The sequence below is a fragment of the Rana temporaria genome, chromosome 3, assembly GCF_905171775.1.
Source record: "Rana temporaria chromosome 3, aRanTem1.1, whole genome shotgun sequence".
NCBI classification, from domain to species: domain Eukaryota; kingdom Metazoa; phylum Chordata; class Amphibia; order Anura; family Ranidae; genus Rana; species Rana temporaria.
In genome coordinates, this window is record NC_053491.1 from 154,826,779 (window position 1) to 154,842,139 (window position 15,361).

The window sequence follows — 15,361 nt, forward strand, 5'->3', positions numbered from 1 at the left end:
CATACATCCTCTCTGTCTCAGCCTGTGGTGGACCCCTAGCTGACAGAGTGAGACCCCTATTCACCACCGCTGGCTCAGTGCCCAAACTGGTTGCTACCTGCCTCCGCTTGGCGTGTAGCAACCAGTGACGTCAGAGCAGGAGAGAGGCAGAGACCTATCACAGCGGAGGAGAGTTTAACTTCCTCCTCCGCGCCTTCTGTTCAGCGCCACCCACCTCCTTGTGTATGTTCTGGAGTCCAGCCAGGCAGCGGCAGCCAGAAGAAACATCAGACTCTGAGACAGACTGCAGGGTACAAACTAAGGCAAGTAACATTGCAAAGCACTGACCAGCATTGAAGATCCATCGGTGTTATAATCCTGTCGGCTCTCCCCAGCAGTCAGAGTTCAGCACATGTAAGAACTGGAGTGTGTGTCTGCACAGTACACTCAGAGGCTTGCTGCAGGCAAGGGTCGGCAGGAGAGGACACTGACACATGACACCCTGGATGGAAGGAGGAAACATCCTTAGATATCAGGGCAGGGTTCATGCTGGGACTTGTAATCCTTCACTTTTGGGGATGTGACCCCCCCCCCCCCCCAAAAGTGAAGAACTACAGGTCCCAGCATGAACTCCTCACACCCAGTCCTGTCCATCTGCTCAATGTCTCTTCTCTCCCACTACTTGTTTGCCTCTCACTGCCCCCCCCCCTCCCTCCCTTCACCTCAGCCTTTCATGTTCTGCCACCTTTTCACCTACTAGTCTTGTTACCCCCTCTGTATACCAAGCAATCCTCTCAGAGTGGCTCATCAGCGACTATCACAACCGCAGAATCCTGCCAGCATTCCATTCATTGCTTCTTCAAACTGCCAGAAATGTTTTAGTTACTCCACTGCAGCGGTGTAACTACAGGGGGCGCCATTGCAACCCAGCCTCATACTCCAGTGGGTCCATGCAGCTTCCCTCTAAACCTGGATAGGAGGGCGGCATATAGAGGAACTGATGCCCCCATGTTCTTCTTGCAGCCACTGAATGCCTGCAGGAGGTAAAGGAGGAAAAGCGGGCATTCAGTGGCTGCAAGAAGAACATGGGGGCATCAGTTCCTCTATATGCCCCCTCCTATCCAGTTTCCTTCTGCTGCCCACAGGTCCCTCAACACTCTCCTGGCTGATCTTCCCCAGTAACTTCTCTGCTCTCTCCCACCTCACCCCCCATTCTCCAACCCCCTGCTGTCCTCTGGTCCCACCTGTGCTGTTCTTCAGTCCCCCCTCCTGTGCTGTTCTTCAGTCCCCCCTCCTGTGCTGTTCTTCAGTCCCCCCCCCCCCTGTGCTGTCTCTGGTCCCACCCTGTGCTGTTCTTCAGTCCCCCCTCCTGTGCTGTCTCAGTCCCCCCTGTGCTGTTCTTCAGCCCCCCCCCCCTCCTGTGCTGTCCTCTGGTCCCACCTGTGCTGTTCTTCAGTCCCCCCCTCCTGTGCTGTCCTCTGGTCCCACCCTGTGCTGTTCTCAGTCCCCCACCTGTGCTGTTCTGGTCCCACCTGTGCTGTTCTTCAGTCCCCCACCTGTGCTGTCCTCTGGTCCCACCCTGTGCTGTTCTTCAGTCCCCCCCTCCTGTGCTGTCCTCTGGTCCCACCTGTGCTGTTCTTCATCCCCCCCTCCTGTGCTGTTCCTGATTTGGAGGAACTGTCCCTCATTTAGAGCATTGTCCCTCTGCCCCTCTGTTCCTCTTTCCTCCTTGTTTGTCCCTCAAGGAGCCAATATAAAAGAATAGTAGTGGTAAAAAAGCACCTGTGGGTTTAACCAGTTTTTCTTTGTTTATAATTCTCCTACATATTTTTGCTAATAGGTGTCCTTCATTCCATCTCAGAAAGTTGGGAGGTGTGCCTCTATCCATCCCACTGCCCCTCTGACTACTCTGTGCCCCGACCACTCTGTTTTTCTTGATGCCTAGGGCCCACTTTTGATCTCGCACATGGGCCCACTGATTTCATACGCCCCTGCCCCAAAAATCTGCAAAAAAATGGGGGGGGGGGTGTCCCTGAATGGCAGTTTGGAAATGTGGTCACCCTAGCGAGTACGCCTTGAGGCCTGGCTAGTAGTAGGTAGCTCAGGACTTGAAATTTTGAGCCCTGGCATAGGAGATCTGGTGCTAAAATTATTGCTTGTGACAAAAGGAGTTTGACAATTCCTCGGCCATACAACACTCTACCCACATGAATGCCATCCCTTTCTTTTGTGACAGAGCCTTTTTGTGGCATTTGATAATCAGTGGGTTTCTTTTTTCCTATACGAGAAACATGAAAACAAAAAATTCCTTACTTGGTTATGAACATATCAAATAAAAATGACAGGACAGTGCAAACACCCCCCAAATTACCCATATTTGGAAATATAGAAGCATGCTTGTATGGAGGTGGTGAAAATTGCCCACTAAAGTCAAGTAGTATAAAACGCCTCCCAACAGAATGTCATTTGTGGCAAGTGTCATTTTAACCCCCCACCCCCAAATCATTGGTGGTCAGGTCCCTTCCTTCCTGCTATCCTCCTATATGCTTGTAAACACATGCAGTGTTTACACTTGTGATTGGTACACAGCAATCACAGTACAGAGTAGAGGTTGATCGATATATCGGCCGATTTTTGGCACTTTTTAATTAATCGGCATTAGCCGATTTGTTAAAAAAAAAAAAGCAGATTTACTTCAATGCGACTTGCATTGACTTCTACCGTGTTTCCCCGAAAATAAGAGAGACTGTTGCTGGTCAGTGCTGGGGAGCAGCTTTACTTCTTCCTAGGACAGAGCGTCCTGCTCCTCACTTCACTGAGGAGACTTTTTACTTTTACTTTCACTTTCAGTGGGACCTGACCTTATTGATGGGGCTGCCGACACCTAGAGATACCGTAGCAGCTGTCACGATGGAGCAGATAAGAAGGGCTGCACAACTTCTTTACAGCTCCGCACCAGTACACTACTACGGTACATACGCCTATCACGTCTTGTTTACTGCTCCACTACGCACAGTCACGCCCATCACTACGTCTTATTTTCGGGGGTATGGCTTATATTTCTAAAATGCTTGGAAATCCTGCTACGGCTTATTTTAGGAGTACGTCTTATTTTCGGGGAAACACGGTATGATACCGAAGTCATTGCAAGTTGCCTGAAGTTTCCCATGGAGGACTTGTCTCTGGGCAGCCTGCCAAGTGTGAGAAAAGAATACAATGTTGCTACTTATCAATGAACTGAAGTCTGTGTGTAGAAGTTCTCAGTTTAACCATTTAATCACTTAAGACCCGGACCTTTAGGCAGCTAAAAAAGGACCCGGCCAGGTTTTGCGATTCGGCACTGCGTCGCTTTAACAGACAATTGCGCGGTCGTGCAACGTGGCTCCCAAACAAAAATTGGCGTTCTTTTTTCCCCACAAATAGAGCTTTCTTTTGGTGGTATTTGATCACCTCTGCGGTTCATTTTTTGCACTATAAACAAAAATAGAGTGACAATTTTGAAAAAAAAAAAAATCAATATTTTTTACTTTTTGCTATAATAAATATCCCCCAAAAATACAAAAAACTTTTCCTCAGTTTAGGCCGATACGTATTCCTCTACCTATTTTTGGTAAAAATAAAATAAAAAAATCGCAATAAGCATTTATCGATTGGTTTGCGCAAAATTTATAGCGTTTACAAAAATAGGGGAGTTTTATTGCATTTTTTTTTTTTTTTTTTTTTTACTACTAATGCGCGGCGATCAGCGATTTTTTTCGTGACTGCGACATTATGGCGGGACACTACGGACAATTTTGACACATTTATGGGACCATTGTAATTTTCACAGCAAAAAAATCAATTTAAAATGCATTGTTTACTGTAAAAATGACAATTGCAGTTTGGGAGTTAACCACAAGGGGGCGCTGAAGGGGTTATGCATGACCCAATATGTGTTTCTAACTGTAGGGGGGTGTGGCTGTAGGTGTGATGTCATCGATTGTGTATCCCTATAAAAGAGATCACACGATCGATGACAGCGCCACAGTGAAGAACGGGGAAGCAGTGTTTACATACAGTTCTCCCCCGTTCTTCAGCTCCGGGGACCGATCGCGGGACTCCAACGGCGATCGGGTCCCGCAGCTTCGGGACCGGGTCGCTGGCGCGCGCCTGCTACCCACGGCTGGGCACTAGCAGAGGACGTACCTGTACGTGCATGTGCCCAGCGGTGCCATTCTGCCGACGTAAATGTGCAGGAGGCAGTCCTTAAGCGGTTAAAGACTTTTCTGACACTTGTTGCTTACAATTGAAAATCCTGTATTTTCTGCTAGAAAACTCACTTAGAACCCACAAACATTTACTATATCTTTTTTTAGCAGAGACCCCAGGAATTAAATAGCGGTTGTTGCAATATTTTATGTCACACGGTATTTGCGCAGCGGTATTTCAAACGCAATTTTTTTGGGAAAATACACATTAATGAATAAAAACAAAACAAACAAAAAAAAAAACGTAAAGTTAGTCCTTTTTTCCCCCCTTCGTCCTAAAGTTTCTCATTACCTGTTTTTGTGCCTGCCCTTCCTGATTCCCTTACCAAAGATGGGGCGGGCAGCACCCCAAGAGCCGAGGGAGAGATCGGCTTCGGGTGCCGACATCACGGGTGCCCAGGACAGGTAAGTGGACCATAATATTAAAAGTCAGCAGCTGCAGTATTTGTAGCTGCTGACCTTTAATATTTTTTTTTTCGGCGGAACTCCACTGCTTTCACACTGGACGGGCAGGCGCTATACGGTGCTAGCGGGAGGGCTTATAACCCAGCTAGCGGCCGATGAAGAGGTTAAATGCGCCCGTGTAGCACTGCTGCAGAAGCACTTTGGCCAGCAGTGCCCATTCATTTCAATGGGCAGGAGTGGTGGAGAAGTGGTATACACTCTCCGAAGATTGCTGCTTGCAGGACTTTTTTAATGTCCTGCAAGCGCACCGCCTCAGTGTGAATGCCCTCGGGCGTTCACATCGAGACTGCAGGGGAGCCGTTTTGCAGGCAGTTTACAGGTGCTATTTTTAGCCCAAAAGCGCCCTGAAAACACCCCAGTGAAAAAGGGGTCCACTGTTCGATTTTTTTGAGATGGAGGGGAATTTTTTATTTGTTTTAATTGGCCTAACATATTGCCCCCTAAAAAATAAATCGGCATCATATAATCGGCCATTGGCCGCCGCAATTTCTAATAATCGGCCAGAGGAAAAAACCCATATCGGTCGACCTCAGATACAGAGGCACTCAGATTGGCTCTATATATTTTGCCTATGACATTCTATCTCACGACAGCTCATATATATATTTCGCAGGCGAACTGAGTAAAAGTGCAGGTTTTCGGCAGCACCAGAAATGCAATCCACCTACCTACTATTTTGTATAATAAAAGAAGTTATGCTTTGACAATGTCAAATTATCTTTTGTCTTTCCATATTGAATGAAATATGGCTAATATATACACTATGCAGAATATAACCTACATTATACTAGTGTAGAAAAAGGAAAACAAACCAAAAAATGCAACAAACACATCTCTAATGGGAAACATTCTATAAAGGTAATGGCAGCAATCTGCACGTCGCCATGGAAACATCAACTTGCGCAGTCTGCACGGCCATGAGCAGGGTTGATGAACAGTTTTATATGCAGATGCATCTTGAACAAAACAAAACAAAAAGGTAAAAACGACTCTTTCTGCCAGTGGCCTTGGTGGCTTGTTGCGCTCTAGCTTTTACGAAAGGACTGTCTTCCTGGACAATAAATTTCATCATACAAAGAAGTACATACATGAATTTCTCAGCCAACAGTTAGTGGAAAGAATTTCAGAATCTCTTCGAAAAAGGTTCCCAGAGGCCCAAGACTACATAACACCCAAGCATCACATTTTCAAGTATGTTGAGCATTTTTGTAGCAGAATTGCAAGCCTTTGTCAGTCGGTGTTTCATCTAAAAGGTGTAAAGTGCTGCTGGAAAAGGGGTGGAGAGCTGCTGCTTGAGTAGAAAACGTGCAACAAAACAAACCAAAAAAGCTCATGTCACTTTTCCATTGAAGTCTATGGAACAAAAATCTTCATTTCTGCTTAAAATTTAGCTCCTGAACTTTGAGCGACATGCGTTTTGCTACAAGCGTTCAGGTTGCTCAGATGTGAGCAAGGGCTTTTGAAAAGAATAGGTTTTTACTTGTCTGAGCGTTTTTGAGCTACAAAATGCTCAAGCGCAAACTGGGCTCATAAACTTGGTACACACTAGTAGGTTGCTTCCCCCCCCCCCCCATTTTAAAGCGGAGGTATCGCCTAAAAATAAATACATTTTAAAAGCCAGCAGCTGAAAATACTGCAGCTGCTGACTTTTAATAAATGGACACTTACTTGTCCAGGGTGCCCCGCGATTGTCGGCGACCAAAGCCGATCAGTCGCTCGGCTCGCGGCTGCCATCCCGGGTGAGGGAAACAGGAAGTGAAGCGTTGCAGCTTCACTTCCCTACTGCATGCGCGAGTCCTAACTGGTCCCTCGCTGTCTTCTGGGACCTGTGTGTTTCCCAGAAGGACAGGGGGGGGGGTACGGAAATGGGCGTGACCCCCGCGGGAGTGTATAAAAGGTGCCAAAATGTGACACGAAGGGAGGGTTCCGAAAAGCGGAGGTCTCCATTTTTGTGTGGACCTCCGCTTTAACCCATGAATCCCCCGATGTTAGTACAGGGATTTCCCCTGCTGTGCTATTGTGTTCTGAAAGGAAGGACAGCTTCCTGCCAGAACACTCGATCAGCGATCTCAGCCACTAGCTGAGAGTACCAAGTGGAAGGTGAGCCGCAGACCTTGGTTCGGAATGTCCCATCAACAGAAGTGGTTCTATCAGAACGGCCTGCAGTACATAAGGGCAGAATGTCCGCCGGTTTCTATTGAACCAGCTGGGGAGAGAAACCTACTTCTGTGCTGTCACTGTTGCCTGCCACCAAATTGCCTTTATATTTAAAAAGTGACAAGCTGCATCTGGTATTTTTTGGTAGCGGGCAACAGTGGGAAGCTTCACTTGGTGGCAGGGTAGTGACAATCCACATCTGGTGGCAGGCAACGTGGCAAGTGCCAAGCTGCACCTGGGGGCAGGCGACGTGGCAAGTGACAAGCTGCCACCTGGGGGCAGGCGACGTGGCAAGTGACAGCTGCACCTGGGGGCATCTATTTTGCAATGTTACAAGATAAAATGTAACACCATATCAACTATGGTGCCGCAATGATTGAAGCTCCAACACCAGCAATGCCCCCGACCAATTGTATGCAAAAAACGAATTGATCCTCCGTGTCTTGGCATAATAGTCTTCCACACAGCCGGTCCCGGTGCCAAAAAGTTTGGGTGCACCGATCTAGGCACAGATAATATTTTTATACATTTATATTTATGCATAATAAAGCGGAGTTCCACCCATGTTTTAGTTTATTAATAGTCAGCAGATACAAAAAGCATAGCTGCTGACTTAATAAAACGACACTTACCTGTCCCACTGTCCAGCGATGTGGCCGCCCGGAGGCTCGCTCGCTCCTCTCCCCCCTCCTCGTAACTGTGGGCACCCTGCCGTGACAGCTTACGGCTTCACGGCCGGGCACGCACTGCACATGCGCAGGTCACGCTGCTCTCTATTGGCCAGCCGATCTTCTGGGACCCAAAGTTATATCCCAGAAGATTGCTGTCAGGGAGGGCCTGCCTAGGGCGAGAAGGGGTCGCCGCCTAGGCAGCAGAAAAAGGGAAGGAGGAAGTGGGACAGGAAGTACCACTAAAGAGAGGGTACACATTCCCTCCCACCCCCCCAAAAAAAAAAAAAAAAAAATACATGGCAAATGTGGCATGTCCTGGGGCGAGGAGTGCTCAAAGCGGAAGTTCCACTTTTGGGTGGAACTCCGCTTTAATAAAATGCCCACAATTTGAAGACCGAGATAAAACATTTACACATCTTCACTCGGTCGCATAATAGTCAAGCTCCCAATTCATCTCTTTTCACAGCCAGCCCCAGCCCTACACACAAGCCTTCTGAGCCATGCTACCTAGGTACCATCTTCTTCTTGTAATAAGATCTTCATGAATAGGACAATTTCATACTTTATTCACCAGAGTAAAAATTATTCTGCAGTGTACAAATTCAACTTCTAAAAATGTATTGATTTGGATATTTTACACCTGCATTCACACCTGAGCATTTGTTTTGTTTACAGGCAGAAAGCCTGTTTTTACCGTGATTTTGTCACAATTTTTACTGTTTTTTTTTCTACGATCTTGCAGCATTTTTGTACAGGTCAAATGGTCACCAATGTAAAAAGCAGAAAAAATGCATGCAATCTGCCCAAAAGAAGCTCATGTACTTTTTTGAGCATCAGGCATTTTGCTTCAGGTGACAAAACCCTCAGATGTGCCATTAAAACTCATAGAATTTTGCTTGTTACGTGTTTTTCATGAGTTTTTTTTGGGGCGTTTTACGAGCTGTAAACACTCAGGTGTGAATGCAGCCTTAACATATATAAAATCGCAAATGATATTTTTTTCTTCAAAACTATCAATTGCTTAAGTATAACTTTTTTTTTTTTTTTTAATTATGAGAGATGACAACACAAAAATAGCAATGGGCAGTTAAGTACCAGTATAACAATACAATGGTAAATGAGGTTTAATGTGGATAAATGTTATGCATTGGAGACCGGACAATGTTTTGGGAAATCAATGACAGGGAAAGTCTTTGCAGACCACAGACTTATTCTGTCCGTAAACAGCCTCTAAGAGCCGGTTCACACTTTCGCGGCACGACTTTGGAGGCGACTCTGCAAGTCGTCCTGAAGACGACTTCGGGGGCGACTCTGCAAGTCGTCCTGAAGACGACTTCAGAGGCGACCTGCAAAACGACTTCTGCATAGAAGTCAATGCAGGTCCCCCAGAGCCGCCCCCGAAGTCGTGCAAGAACCTTTTTCCTATTAGAATGGTTCCTTGCAAGAACCTTTTTCCTATTAGAATGGTTCCATTGCATTGAATGGGACGCGCCAGTGTGAACTGCCTCTAAGGCTTAAAATGCTAAAAAAAAAAAGACAAAAACAAAAAAACAAATGGATAAAAGGCAACCTAATAACGTGCCTATCACATCCCGTAAATATCAATATGTAATCTCATGCTGGTGGGTTGGCTTGTATTGCTTTTACAATGGGAAGCTAGTTGAAATTGCTGGAAAACTACCCAGTATATGGCCAGCATTAAAAACAAAATAAAAGAATAAAAGGTAACCCCCCCTTTTTAGCAGGCACCCTTTAAAAGGCCAAGGGCAACACAGCTGTTAAAATCCAAAGAACAAACTGCAGAGAATTTTAGGCCGGCCATACATGGCTCGAATATTGGCCGGTTAAGCAGGAACCGTCTGAGATTCAAACAGTTAATGGGCAGGCTGAATTTACCAAGTTGAATGATGAACTTGGGTACAACCAGCCTGCCGGATTATCTTCCGATATCGCGAGCGATAATCACGTCAATGGCCAGGCAGGAGGGATTCCCGCATCACCACTGTCTGTTGATGGGGGAATCCAGACAATTTCTTTCCTGCAACCCGTGGTTACAGGAAAGAAATTTGCGCCGTGAATGGCCATCCTAACAGGTGCTTTCCTTTTATTTTACATACAGAACCTTGAATAAGTATTCATACCCCTTGAAATTTTTCAACCCAAAAACGTAAAGGTGTTTTATTGTATGAATGAAGAACTATAATTCAGTTACATCCTTTTTATTACCAATTTGGAAATATAAGGAGTAAAGTTCTGCCTTGATGGTTGTCAGTTTTCTTTAACATTCTAGGACTTGGCATGTGCAAAGAAAAAAAAGTGATGCACTGAAATGATTTTCTAGTCTGGCTATGATTTCAAATTATTGCATGCTCTGTCATCCCACTCAAGTCAATTTAAATTCCCCTTGTGTTAAAGGGGAGGAACACGACCCCAGAAATAAGGTTTTTCGTGTAATGTAAATGAGGCAGAAAATTATATGGCTGTCTCCCTGCATGTCAGGGAAACAGTGACTGCTTATGTGTGAAGTGGTCAGGATAAGATCACGTTCTATACATAAAACATTTTGTTCAATCCCCATACGAGATCGCGATCTTACTAATCAAATTCTTTCCAGACCACAAACTACAGTCAGGACCTGCACATTTCATATTACAGTTACTGTGGAAATCTATTAAAGCCCAACTCCAATATATTAGCACCCCCCGCCAAAACACGATCCTTCCATCTTCCCTCGGTTTACTTTCTAGGGTCCTTCTTGGGTGTCCGCGTCACCGCTTACATGATGTGGACATCTATTGATGGAGGCAACTCTTTCAACAGCCAAGACCTCTTTTAGAGGCTCGAGAGGCAGCAGAGTCTAAGAAAACAAGCAGGAAAGCATGGTCCTCAGGGCAGGATATTGGCTTGCTCAGAGGAAACCGACTGATTCATTACACTGCAGGATGGCTTATGAAGAGGTGTTTGGAATCAAGATTGAGAAAAAAGGTAGCTGATGTATAATGTACCATTTGAATTTCTCGCCGGCTGTACACACATATGCAGCCTCTCAACGAATGGGTTTGAATGCCGAAAGGCCACATATATGTGTCCCAAATGCTGTGTAAGTGGCCTTCCACCGTTCTCCTGCAATTTTATCCTGGGAAGCCACGATTAAAGCTTCTCGGCCATATGGCTAAGATCAAGTGTAGTATCTGTTCTCATCAGTTGCCAGTAGGGGGTGCTATGATAACCGTCCTGAGTACATGGCGAGGTGGAAAGGGATTGCGGTGGCAGATGCAGAACCTGCTGGCGTGGAGGTGGAAGCCTTCTGATCGGGACGGAGAAACAGTGGCAGTCCAGGGGTGCCGTAATTGCACTAGTGTTTTTACCGGCACTTTTGCTTTTTGGTACCTTGGTCACGTCACCATACCACCTTTTTTACACCTGCCTCTAGGGCCAGGCCTTTTGGTCATCGTACTGCATGATAGTCACTTTTTCACTCTCCTCATGTTCCTTCTCCCCCACTTTTTTTCCTCTATTTGTTACTTTTATGTTTTATTTTTGTTTGGCGTCACGTTTTGTCACAGTGTGATGTAAGGGTGCTGGTCCTCGGGCCAGCCCTGAACATCTTGGGAGTGGGTGGACATGGCCTTCTGGCTTAGTTCGCCTGCTCTCATGGGGTCTCCCTTCGGGGGAACGCCACCTAGTACTGGGAGGGTTCTGTTTCGGCAGACCCTCCAAGGAATGGGGTCCGTGTCGGCTTCGGCTACACAGACCATGCGAGTACCTCAGTCCTTGTCAGGAGCTTAATACCCAGGGAGATCAGGGTTGGGTCCTTCTTTATGGAAGACCAATTGACGTAAGCACCCATCTGCACGTTTTTTGTCGCACCTCTTTATGTGTGTGCACAATTTTTTTTGCACTGGGTGGAGTTTTTGGGTGTGTTTTCCACGCCATAGGCTTTTCAATAAAGAAGCCAAGATTAAAGCAGTTCAAGGTTTTTCACCTTAATGCAGTCTATGCATTAAGGTGAAAAACCTATGCTGAAGCAGCCCCCCCATTTTGTTACCTGAACCCGATCGTTCTAGCGTCTAGGACGAGCTGGGCAGCTCCAGCCGCTGTCTCGGGTTCTCATTGGATAGACTAAGAGCGCCGGCACGAGTGCCCCCATGGAAAGCGGCTCTCTGTGGGGGCACCTGATAAGGAGGAGCCAGGAGCACCGCAGGGGGACCCCAGAAAAGGAGGATTGAGGATATTCTGTGCAAAACCCTTGCACAGAGCAGGCAAGTAGAACAATTTTTTTTTTTTTTATAACAAAAAGGAACCTTTTTAATCCCTTTAATGTCATTCTACCTTTGTATAAAATAACTTGCATTAACCAAGGGTGTCCCTGGAAATATGATAAGGTTTGGCTCCCTTGGATGTCTCAGTGAGGGGTTGTGTTTATTGGGCCTTTCGGTGCTTCCTTTGTGGGGCATAGGGTCATCGGTTGGCTGCCCATATTTGTTTAACTCTGCTTGTCCCCTGCTTTTTTCCCTATTCAGTTTTGCATATCCCTGTGTGCTCCCAGCACAGTTGCGGGTGGGTACTGAAAATCTACTGCTGTGAGAATTAATCACAGAGTTCACACGATTGGAATGCATGCCTCCACCTCTTAGCATTTAGAACCTCTTAAAGTGTCAGGAGGGGGCAGTGGGAAGGGGTTTAAAAGGAGAAGTCCAGCCAAAGCTCGTTTGACTGGACTTCTCCTATGGATCACAGGAGTACAATTCAAAACATCACAGAAGTCAGTCCAGGCACTGCGCCAGCGCGACAATAAAGTATGGAGCCCCCAGACTGAAACCCGGCTCAGCCTCTCAGTGTGCTGCCAGAGCCAGCCGCCCCCGGCACTCCAGTGAACGGGGGGGGGGAGCAGAGCAGAAAGCAGTGACCGACAGTCTACAGCTCTTTGCTTGGGGAGCTGTGAGAACTGGTCAGTGACTGATGCTGCATACACCGAGGTACAGTTGTGCTCATAAGTTTACATATCCTGGCAGAATTTATGATTTCTTGGCCATTTTTCAGAGAACATGAATGACACAAAAACATTTTTCACTCATGGTTAGTGTTTGACTGAAGCCATTTATCATCAATCAACTATGTTCCCTCTTTAAAGCAGAACGACAACAGAAATTACCCAAATGACCCTGATCAAAAGTTTACATACCCTGGTGATTGTGGCCTGATAACATGTACACAAGTTGACACAAAGGGGTTTGAATGGCTATTAAAAAAGGTAACCATCCTTACCTGCGATCTGTTTGCTTTTAATTAGGGTGTGTATAAAAAGGTCAATGAGTTGCTGGACTCCTGACAGATCCTTGCATCTTTCATCCAGTGCTGCACTGACGTTTCTGGATTCTGAGTCATGGGGAAAGCAAAAGAATTGTCAAAGGATCTGCGGGAAAAGGTAGTTTAACTGTATAAAACAGGAAAGGGATATAACAAAAAGGTATAGAAGGCATTGAGAATGCCAATCGGCAGTAATGCTCTAATCAAGAAGTGGAAAATGAGGAGTTCTGTTGAAACCAAACCAGGGTCAGGTAGACCAACTAAAATTTCAGCCAAAACTGCCAGGAAAATTGTTCGGCATGCAAAGAAAAATCCACAAATAACTTCAGATGAAATACAGGACTCTGAAAACATGTGGTGTGGCCATTTCAAGATGCACAATAAGGAGGCACTTGAAGAAGAAAGATGGGCTGCATGGTTGAGTCACCAGAAGAAATCCATTACTACGCAAATGCCACAAAGTATCCTGCTTACAATACGCCAAATAGCACAGAGACAAGCCTTAAACCTTCAGGCACAAAGTCATTTGGAGTCATGACACCGAAATGTAGCTTTTAGGCCACAACCATAAACGCTACATTTGAAGCATTAACAAGGCCTATGATGAAAAATACACCATTCCTACTGTGAAACACGGAGGTGGATCGCTGATGTTTTGGGGATGTGTGAGCTACAAAAGGAAATTTGGTCAAAATTGATCGCAAGATGAATGCAGTATGTTATCAAAAAATACTGGAGGAACATTTGCATTCATCAGCCAGGAAGCTGCGCATGGGACGTACTTGGACATTCCAACATCACAATGATCAAAAACACAAGACCAAGTCGACCTGTCATTGGCTACAGCAAAATAAAGTTAAGGTTCTGGAGTGGCCATCTCAGTCTCCTGACCTCAATATCACTGAGCCACTGGGGAGATCTCAAACGTTCATGCAAGAATTTACAGGAATTGGAGGCTTTTTGCCAAAAGGAATGGGCAGCTTTAACATCGGAGAAGATAAAGAGCCTCATACATAAATACCACAAAAGACTTCAAGCTGTCATTGATGGTAAAGGGGGGCAATACACGGTATTAAGAACTGGAGTATGTAAACTTTTGATCAGGGTAATTTGGCTAGTTTGTCATTATGATTTAAAAAAAAAAAGTGCCAACACAGTTGATAATAAAAGGCTTTAGCCAAACACTTAGAGCTGGTTCACACAGGGGCGACTTGGGATCCGACTTGAAGTCGCCCCCAAGTCACGCAACATGTCAAATTCCATGTTAGTCAATGAGACGCATCTTAAAATGTACACTACTGAAGTCGCTCCGACTTCAGAAGAGGTTCCTGTACTACTTCAATCCGACTTCTAGGCGACTTGTACCCATTGATTTCAATGGAAGTCGCCTCCAAAGTCGGATCGTGTCTTAACTGAAGCAACAATGCAGGAAGAGAAAATTGTTTTCTCAGGCAAACCCCTCCCTTCCCCCCTCCCTCCCTCCCTCCCACAGAGCCGATTGTTGTTTGATTGGCCACTGGAAAGTGGCCTGTCCTGGGAGGTGACTTGAAGTCGCTGTGTAAGTCGCGCGCTCAGGTCGCCTCACAAAGTCGCGGCCAGAGTCATGTTGCCCCTGTGTGAACCAGCTCCAACTTTGAGTGAAAGAAAAGTTTGTGTTATTCATATTCTCTGAAAAATAGCCAATAAATACAATTCTGCCAGGGTATGTAAACTTATGAGCACAACAAAGTATTATTTAACCACCTGAGGACCGCCTAATGCCGACAGAATGGCACGGCTGGGCACAGGCACGTACAGGTCCGTTGCCCTTTAAGTGCCCAGCCGTGGATCGGGTGCACGCCGGTGCACTCGCTTTACGGTCCGAAGCTTCGTGACTGCGCCCCCTTAGTGGTTAACCCCTTCACTGCCATTGATTTTCACAGTAACCAGTGCATTTTTATAGCACTTTTCGCTGTGAAAATGACAATGGCCCCAAAAATGTGTCAAAAGTGTCTGCCATAATGTCGCAGTCACAAAAAAAATAAAAAAATAATAAAAATGCCATAAAACTATCCCCTATTTGGTAAACGCTATAACTTTTGCGCAAACCAAACGCTTAATGCAATTTTTTTTTTTAACAAAAATATGAAGAAGAATACGTATTGGCCTAAACTAAGGAACAAAATATGTTTATGTATTTTTGGGGGATATTTATTATAGCAAAAAGTAAAATATTGATTTTTTTCCAAAATTGTTGCTCTATTTTTGTTTATAGAGCAAAAAATAAAAACCGCAGAGGTGATCCAATACCACCAAAAGAAAGCTCTATTTGTGGGGGAAAAAAAAAAAGGACGTCAATTTTTTTTGGGAGCCACGTCGCACGACCGCGTAATTGTCAGTTAAAGCAGCGCAGTGCCGAATTGCAAAAAGGGGCCAGGTCCTTTACCTGCATAATGGTCCGAGTCTTAAGTGGTTAAAAAAAAAAAAAAAAAAAAAAAGTTCTTTGTAATGTCATTGGGGCTACTGCAATATTAATGTAGCGGGGGCATTTTT

General features: G+C 45.5%; 1 protein-coding gene and 1 pseudogene across 2 annotated transcripts in view; one reads left to right on the forward strand and one right to left on the reverse strand.

The window, feature by feature from the left end:
* Positions 1–15,361, reverse strand: part of MAPK12 (mitogen-activated protein kinase 12) — a 146,105-nt gene that overhangs the window by 68,920 nt on the left and 61,824 nt on the right. The gene's annotated exons all lie outside the window — the stretch shown is intronic.
* On the forward strand, positions 10,672–10,806 carry LOC120933995 (annotated as a pseudogene).